Raw genomic sequence first — 7500 nt, 5'->3', positions numbered from 1 at the left:
GGGAATTCCTCGTTCATGGGGAACAATTGCAAGCCCCAATCCCTAGCACGAAGGAGGTTCAGCGGGTTACCCCGACCTTTCGGCCTAGGAAGACACGCTGATTCCTTCAGTGTAGCGCGCGTGCGGCCCAGAACATCTAAGGGCATCACAGACCTGTTATTGCTCAATCTCGTGCGGCTAGAAGCCGCCTGTCCCTCTAAGAAGAAAAGTAATCGCTGACAGCACGAAGGATGTCACGCGACTAGTTAGCAGGCTAGAGTCTCGTTCGTTATCGGAATTAACCAGACAAATCGCTCCACCAACTAAGAACGGCCATGCACCACCACCCACCGAATCAAGAAAGAGCTATCAATCTGTCAATCCTTCCGGTGTCCGGGCCTGGTGAGGTTTCCCGTGTTGAGTCAAATTAAGCCGCAGGCTCCACTCCTGGTGGTGCCCTTCCGTCAATTCCTTTAAGTTTCAGCTTTGCAACCATACTTCCCCCGGAACCCAAAAGCTTTGGTTTCCCGGAGGCTGCCCGCCGAGTCATCGGAGGAACTGCGGCGGATCGCTGGCTGGCATCGTTTATGGTTAGAACTAGGGCGGTATCTGATCGCCTTCGAACCTCTAACTTTCGTTCTTGATTAATGAAAACATACTTGGCAAATGCTTTCGCTTCTGTTCGTCTTGCGACGATCCAAGAATTTCACCTCTAACGTCGCAATACGAATGCCCCCGCCTGTCCCTATTAATCATTACCTCGGGTTCCGAAAACCAACAAAATAGAACCGAGGTCCTATTCCATTATTCCATGCACACAGTATTCAGGCGGGCTTGCCTGCTTTAAGCACTCTAATTTGTTCAAAGTAAACGTGCCGGCCCACCGAGACACTCACTCAAGAGCACCCTGGTAGGATTGCAACGGGGTCCGCCTCGGGACGCACGAGCACGCACGAGGCGCGTCGCACGCCTTCAGCTCGCCCCACCGGCAGGACGTCCCACGATACATGCCAGTTAAACACCGACGGGCGGTGAACCAACAGCGTGGGACACAAATCCAACTACGAGCTTTTTAACCGCAACAACTTTAATATACGCTATTGGAGCTGGAATTACCGCGGCTGCTGGCACCAGACTTGCCCTCCAATAGATACTCGTTAAAGGATTTAAAGTGTACTCATTCCGATTACGGGGCCTCGGATGAGTCCCGTATCGTTATTTTTCGTCACTACCTCCCCGTGCCGGGAGTGGGTAATTTGCGCGCCTGCTGCCTTCCTTGGATGTGGTAGCCGTTTCTCAGGCTCCCTCTCCGGAATCGAACCCTGATTCCCCGTTACCCGTTACAACCATGGTAGGCGCAGAACCTACCATCGACAGTTGATAAGGCAGACATTTGAAAGATGCGTCGCCGGTACGAGGACCGTGCGATCAGCCCAAAGTTATTCAGAGTCACCAAGGCAAACGGACCGGACGAGCCGACCGATTGGTTTTGATCTAATAAAAGCGTCCCTTCCATCTCTGGTCGGGACTCTGTTTGCATGTATTAGCTCTAGAATTACCACAGTTATCCAAGTAACGTGGGTACGATCTAAGGAACCATAACTGATTTAATGAGCCATTCGCGGTTTCACCTTAATGCGGCTTGTACTGAGACATGCATGGCTTAATCTTTGAGACAAGCATATGACTACTGGCAGGATCAACCAGGGAGCTGCGTCAACTAGAGCTGAGCAGCCGGCCGCCCGGGAGTGTGTCCCGGGGGCCCGCGCGAACACGCAAGCGTCCGCTCAATTATTCTGCAAACAGGAGGAGGCTGAGCTCCCCTGCACGATACACCTCGAAACCCTCTCAGGTCCCGGCGGCGCGCAGCGCCGTCCTAAGTACTTGGTCGGGTTCGAGAGAGGCGCAATCGCCCGGAGTTTGGCGAGTAGACGCTTTAGGTGCGACCACCCGTGCTCCCAACTGAGCTTGCCGCTGCCGACAGAGGCCCGGGAGCGTGCTGTCGTGGCATTGCCGGCGGGAGACAACACGCGCCACCTACGGTGGCCGGCAGCTCCAACGCCAGCGCCACAGAAGGACAAAAGCCCCACTTGGGTGCCGAAGCGAACTCTCCCAGCACAGCGCACGCGCCAACACGTCCGCACAGCTGCGATACAAACCACCTGCGAGAACCGCAGAGGCGACCGAGCAGCAGACGGCGTCGCGGCGCCGAGCGCCGGGCGGCGGCGCATCCTCAGCGCACACAGTCCTCAATCGGACCAGCACACTGCAGATGTCCACCGCGCTTCGCACCGGGCCCGCGAGGACCTACTTTGGCCGCACGGCGCCGCGTGCAGGGTGCGCCGGCGCGCAGCTGCGCCGCCTGCCGCCTCCGTCGGCCGGCGCGCCTGCCACTGGCCGCCCCCACCAGCCGGCTGTAGCGCGTGCGCCCACGCACCGCGCGGCCAGCACGCCGGGAGGCCCCCCCTCACCGGCCGGGGACGGTCCCACCCAGCCACCGCCGCGTATCGCTTCACACCCACATGCCATTCACGTTCGTGGGCATGGTGGGTATCGCTGAAACAACCGGTTGGTAGCTCAACCGATCGTCGCCATCACTGATTCACCTCTAGCGAGAACAACCGCACCACAACGGTTTACCAGTTGTTCATTTGCGTAACGTCACCAGCAAACGTAGACGTCCATCGCCATTTGCAAATTCAACGATTGTTGCATGCCTGTGTCAGGTGTCACGACACACTATGTCTGCCCACATACACGCAACAACATGTGCACGCTTCGCGAACACGTGGAAGGTGGCCCCCGTACGTATGCGATGTCCATTGCGCGAACGACTGTCAACCGGCCTCTGTCGCATGTCGCAGATGTGGAACGCAGTGCACCATGCTGTCACGGTGTGTGAGAAGAGACGACTACGTCTGACAACACGCGCCACTACATCAACAGACGGCTCATGCTGATCGCCATCCAGGGCATACCACACTGCAATCCGGCTCTTATAGGGAGACGACACATAGCTGAGTGCACAACAGTTGGACCGCATGGTTCGCCGTTGTTGGCGCAGTCGTTGTACGGTCACATGTACCACGATGTATCATTCAGTACATGAGGACCAATGTGCAGTACAGTGTGTGATTTGGACGTACAACATCAGCGGACAGTTGACACAGGCCGTACCACAGCGTAGGCTAAGTGCTTCGCCATGCGAATGCCAATGAACAACTGCGAAGGGCATTGAGCATGTACGTCCTGCTGCCATCCACATTACAGTGTATCGCTGCAAGGTGTTTAACATGAAGCGATACACTGGGGACCAGGCAGTGCGAGTAGCAAACTATATTGCGGGGGTTGCAGTTAGGCAACACTACACTAATTTAACGCGTCGTATGACAATTACAGAGCGGGTTAAGGCCCAACGTGTGTTGGGTTAAGGCCCAACGTGTGTTGGGTTAAGGCCCAACGTGTGTTGGGTTAAGGCCCAACGTGTGTTGGGTTAAGGCCCAACGTGTGTTGGGTTAAGGCCCAACGTGTGTTGGGTTAAGGCCCAACGTGTGTTGGGTTAAGGCCCAACGTGTGTTGGGTTAAGGCCCAACGTGTGTTGGGTTAAGGCCCAACGTGTGTTGGGTTAAGGCCCAACGTGTGTTGGGTTAAGGCCCAACGTGTGTTGGGTTAAGGCCCAACGTGTGTTGGGTTAAGGCCCAACGTGTGTTGGGTTAAGGCCCAACGTGTGTTGGGTTAAGGCCCAACGTGGGTTGGGTTAAGGCGCAACGTGGGTTGGGTTAAGGCCCAACGTGGGTTGGGTTAAGGCGCAACGTGGGTTGGGTTAAGGCGCAACGTGGGTTGGGTTAAGGCGCAACGTGGGTTAGGTTAAGGCGCAACGTAGGTTAGGTTAAGGCGCAATATAGGTTAGGTTAAGGCGCAATATAGGTTAGGTTAAGGCGCAATATAGGTTAGGTTAAGGCGCAATATAGGTTAGGTTAAGGCGCAATATAGGTTAGGTTAAGGCGCAATATAGGTTAGGTTAAGGCGCAACGTAGGTTAGGTTAAGGCGCAACATAGGTTAGGTTAAGGCGCAACATAGGTTAGGTTAAGGCGCAACATGGGTTAGGTTAAGGCGCAATATAGGTTAGGTTAAGGCACAATATGGGTTAGGTTAAGGCACAATATGGGTTAGGTTAAGGCACAATATGGGTTAGGTTAAGGCACAATATGGGTTAGGTTAAGGCACAATATGGGTTAGGTTAAGGCACAATATGGGTTAGGTTAAGGCACAATATGGGTTAGGTTAAGGCACAATATGGGTTAGGTTAAGGCACAATATGGGTTAGGTTAAGGCACAATATGGGTTAGGTTAAGGCACAATATGGGTTAGGTTAAGGCACAATATGGGTTAGGTTAAGGCACAATATGGGTTAGGTTAAGGCACAATATGGGTTAGGTTAAGGCACAATATGGGTTAGGTTAAGGCACAATATGGGTTAGGTTAAGGCACAATATGGGTTAGGTTAAGGCACAATATGGGTTAGGTTAAGGCACAATATGGGTTAGGTTAAGGCACAATATGGGTTAGGTTAAGGCACAATATGGGTTAGGTTAAGGCACAATATGGGTTAGGTTAAGGCACAATATGGGTTAGGTTAAGGCACAATATGGGTTAGGTTAAGGCACAATATGGGTTAGGTTAAGGCACAATATGGGTTAGGTTAAGGCACAATATGGGTTAGGTTAAGGCACAACGTGGGTTAGGTTAAGGCACAACGTGGGTTAGGTTAAGGCACAACGTGGGTTAGGTTAAGGCACAACGTGGGTTAGGTTAAGGCACAACGTGGGTTAGGTTAAGGCACAACGTGGGTTAGGTTAAGGCACAACGTGGGTTAGGTTAAGGCACAACGTGGGTTAGGTTAAGGCACAACGTGGGTTAGGTTAAGGCACAACGTGGGTTAGGTTAAGGCACAATACGGGTTAGGTTAAGGCACAATACGGGTTAGGTTAAGGCACAATACGGGTTAGGTTAAGGCACAATACGGGTTAGGTTAAGGCACAATACGGGTTAGGTTAAGGCACAATACGGGTTAGGTTAAGGCACAATACGGGTTAGGTTAAGGCACAATACGGGTTAGGTTAAGGCACAATACGGGTTAGGTTAAGGCACAATACGGGTTAGGTTAAGGCACAATACGGGTTAGGTTAAGGCACAATACGGGTTAGGTTAAGGCACAATACGGGTTAGGTTAAGGCACAATACGGGTTAGGTTAAGGTACAATACGGGTTAGGTTAAGGCACAATACGGGTTAGGTTAAGGCACAATACGGGTTAGGTTAAGGCACAATATGGGTTAGGTTAAGGCACAATATGGGTTAGGTTAAGGCACAATATGGGTTAGGTTAAGGCACAATATGGGTTAGGTTAAGGCACAATATGGGTTAGGTTAAGGCACAATATGGGTTAGGTTAAGGCACAATATGGGTTAGGTTAAGGCACAATATGGGTTAGGTTAAGGCACAATATGGGTTAGGTTAAGGCACAATATGGGTTAGGTTAAGGCACAATATGGGTTAGGTTAAGGCACAATATGGGTTAGGTTAAGGCACAATATGGGTTAGGTTAAGGCACAATATGGGTTAGGTTAAGGCACAACGTGGGTTAGGTTAAGGCACAACGTGGGTTAGGTTAAGGCACAACGTGGGTTAGGTTAAGGCACAACGTGGGTTAGGTTAAGGCACAACGTGGGTTAGGTTAAGGCACAACGTGGGTTAGGTTAAGGCACAACGTGGGTTAGGTTAAGGCACAACGTGGGTTAGGTTAAGGCACAACGTGGGTTAGGTTAAGGCACAATACGGGTTAGGTTAAGGCACAATACGGGTTAGGTTAAGGCACAATACGGGTTAGGTTAAGGCACAATACGGGTTAGGTTAAGGCACAATACGGGTTAGGTTAAGGCACAATACGGGTTAGGTTAAGGCACAATACGGGTTAGGTTAAGGCACAATACGGGTTAGGTTAAGGCACAATACGGGTTAGGTTAAGGCACAACGTGGGTTAGGTTAAGGCACAACGTGGGTTAGGTTAAGGCACAACGTGGGTTAGGTTAAGGCACAACGTGGGTTAGGTTAAGGCACAACGTGGGTTAGGTTAAGGCACAACGTGGGTTAGGTTAAGGCACAACGTGGGTTAGGTTAAGGCACAATACGGGTTAGGTTAAGGCACAATACGGGTTAGGTTAAGGCACAATACGGGTTAGGTTAAGGCACAATACGGGTTAGGTTAAGGCACAATACGGGTTAGGTTAAGGGACAATACGGGTTAGGTTAAGGCACAATACGGGTTAGGTTAAGGCACAATACGGGTTAGGTTAAGGCACAATACGGGTTAGGTTAAGGTACACATTGTTGTAAGGAAAGGTGTTTTGGGGGGGGGGGGGGGGGCCGGTTTGTTGATTGTGATTATCGTAAGTAAATGACTGCGGCATCATCTGATTTGCCACGTCAGGGTGCACCTTTGGCTCATAACAGGCGGCGCTCTGATTCCATGCTTGTGGCAGACCTGTGTCTTTCATTCCTGCCATTGTTTGTGTGCTGTGACAGGAGGCAGTATTGTGATGTTGGGTGTACCCCTGTGTAGGACATGTGTGGGTGTTGGTGGCTTAGCTGAGCAATGGTGGTTGTCGGAAGGGTGGGATATTCTGTTTTGTGAGTGGACCTCCCGGTCTGGTTATGATAGTGTGGATAGTCTAATGTGGCGGAGAGGATGCACTGGGTGTTGTTCCATGCTGGTGCTTACATATTGTCTCTGTGCCTGTTACAGGCAGAGAGTAGTGCGTGATAAGAGTGTCTGGCTGACGTGTGGTTGTGATTGTGAGCAGAGTCTTTCAGCATGTATACGGACAGTTGTATACATTATCTGTATTTTGATGGCTCTATCTATTACTAATCAGCGCCGTGTATACGTTTCATCCGGTTCCAGTCGAAACTGTTGTATCTCTGTACATTAGTGACACGGCGAGGCCGCCATGTAGTTACTCGTCTCGGCAGCTTCCACCGGTGTATGGCAAATGATTATAAGGAATCAGTCTAGTCGTCAATACCGATAGTGTGACGTCACATGTCTGGGGTGGGGGACGCTGCGCCCTTCCGGTGGGTCATGGCCTAGAAAGACTCTTCCCACGCAGGGGGGCTTGGACTGTCATTGACTCTTCCGAGTAATATACTTGCCGTACGTTTTTGCGACTGCGAGTGCAACGCTCACCGGTACCGACATGGATGGAGCGCCTCCTAGCTGACCGCTGAGCATCTGCATTCGTACAGAGAGCAACGCGATCGCGTCTGTAGCTCGTAAGTGGTACAGCTCGCAGCTCATGTATAGGGACAGCGGGAATGTCGCATATTGGACATAACTCTTCATGAAACGCACGTTATAGGGGTGGATTGCACATTGCGCGTGCGAGCAAAGTCCGCCGTTCATCCGCTGGAGTTGCGGGTTGGGCGGTTGGGGTGGGGCACGAACGGGTGCAGGTGGAGTGA

The 7500-nt window shown here is 51.7% G+C and overlaps 1 non-coding gene across 1 annotated transcript in view; it reads right to left on the bottom strand.

The window, feature by feature from the left end:
- The window catches only part of LOC124560823, a 1910-nt gene extending 221 nt beyond the window's left edge, over nucleotides 1-1689 (bottom strand). The window contains exon 1 of the ribosomal RNA XR_006969333.1: nucleotides 1-1689. This exon is cut by the window's left edge and continues 221 nt beyond it. This is a non-coding gene — a ribosomal RNA (small subunit ribosomal RNA).
- Nucleotides 1690-7500: the final 5811 nt, after the last annotated feature.

This window comes from Schistocerca americana, unplaced genomic scaffold, assembly GCF_021461395.2.
Source record: "Schistocerca americana isolate TAMUIC-IGC-003095 unplaced genomic scaffold, iqSchAmer2.1 HiC_scaffold_112, whole genome shotgun sequence".
NCBI classification, from domain to species: domain Eukaryota; kingdom Metazoa; phylum Arthropoda; class Insecta; order Orthoptera; family Acrididae; genus Schistocerca; species Schistocerca americana.
This window is presented reverse-complemented; position numbering and strand designations above follow the sequence as displayed.